Raw genomic sequence first — 411 nt, forward strand, 5'->3', positions numbered from 1 at the left:
TTGGGGGATTTCGAGGGGTTTTTTTTGGATGTTTCTGGGGCGATTTTGGAGGGATTTTGGGGTTTTTTTAGGATAATTTGGGGGGATTTTGGGTTTTTTAGGATAATTTGGGGGGATTTTGGGGTTTTTTAGGATAATTTGGGGGGATTTTCTGGGTTTTTTTAGGGGAATTTTGGGGTTTTTTTAGGATAATTCAGGGGGGATTTTGGGGTTTTTTTGGGATGGTCCTGGGGAGATTTTGGGGTGAATTTTGGGGATTTTGGGGTTTTTTTGGGATGTTTCTGAGGGGATTTTGGGGTGGATTTTGGGGTTTTTTAGGATAATTTGGGGGAATTTTCTGGGCTTTTTAGGGGAATTTTGGGGTTTTTTTAGGATCATTCAGGGGGGATTTTGGGTTTTTTTTTGGGATGG

This window comes from Motacilla alba, unplaced genomic scaffold (genome assembly GCF_015832195.1).
Source record: "Motacilla alba alba isolate MOTALB_02 unplaced genomic scaffold, Motacilla_alba_V1.0_pri HiC_scaffold_35, whole genome shotgun sequence".
NCBI lineage: Eukaryota > Metazoa > Chordata > Aves > Passeriformes > Motacillidae > Motacilla > Motacilla alba.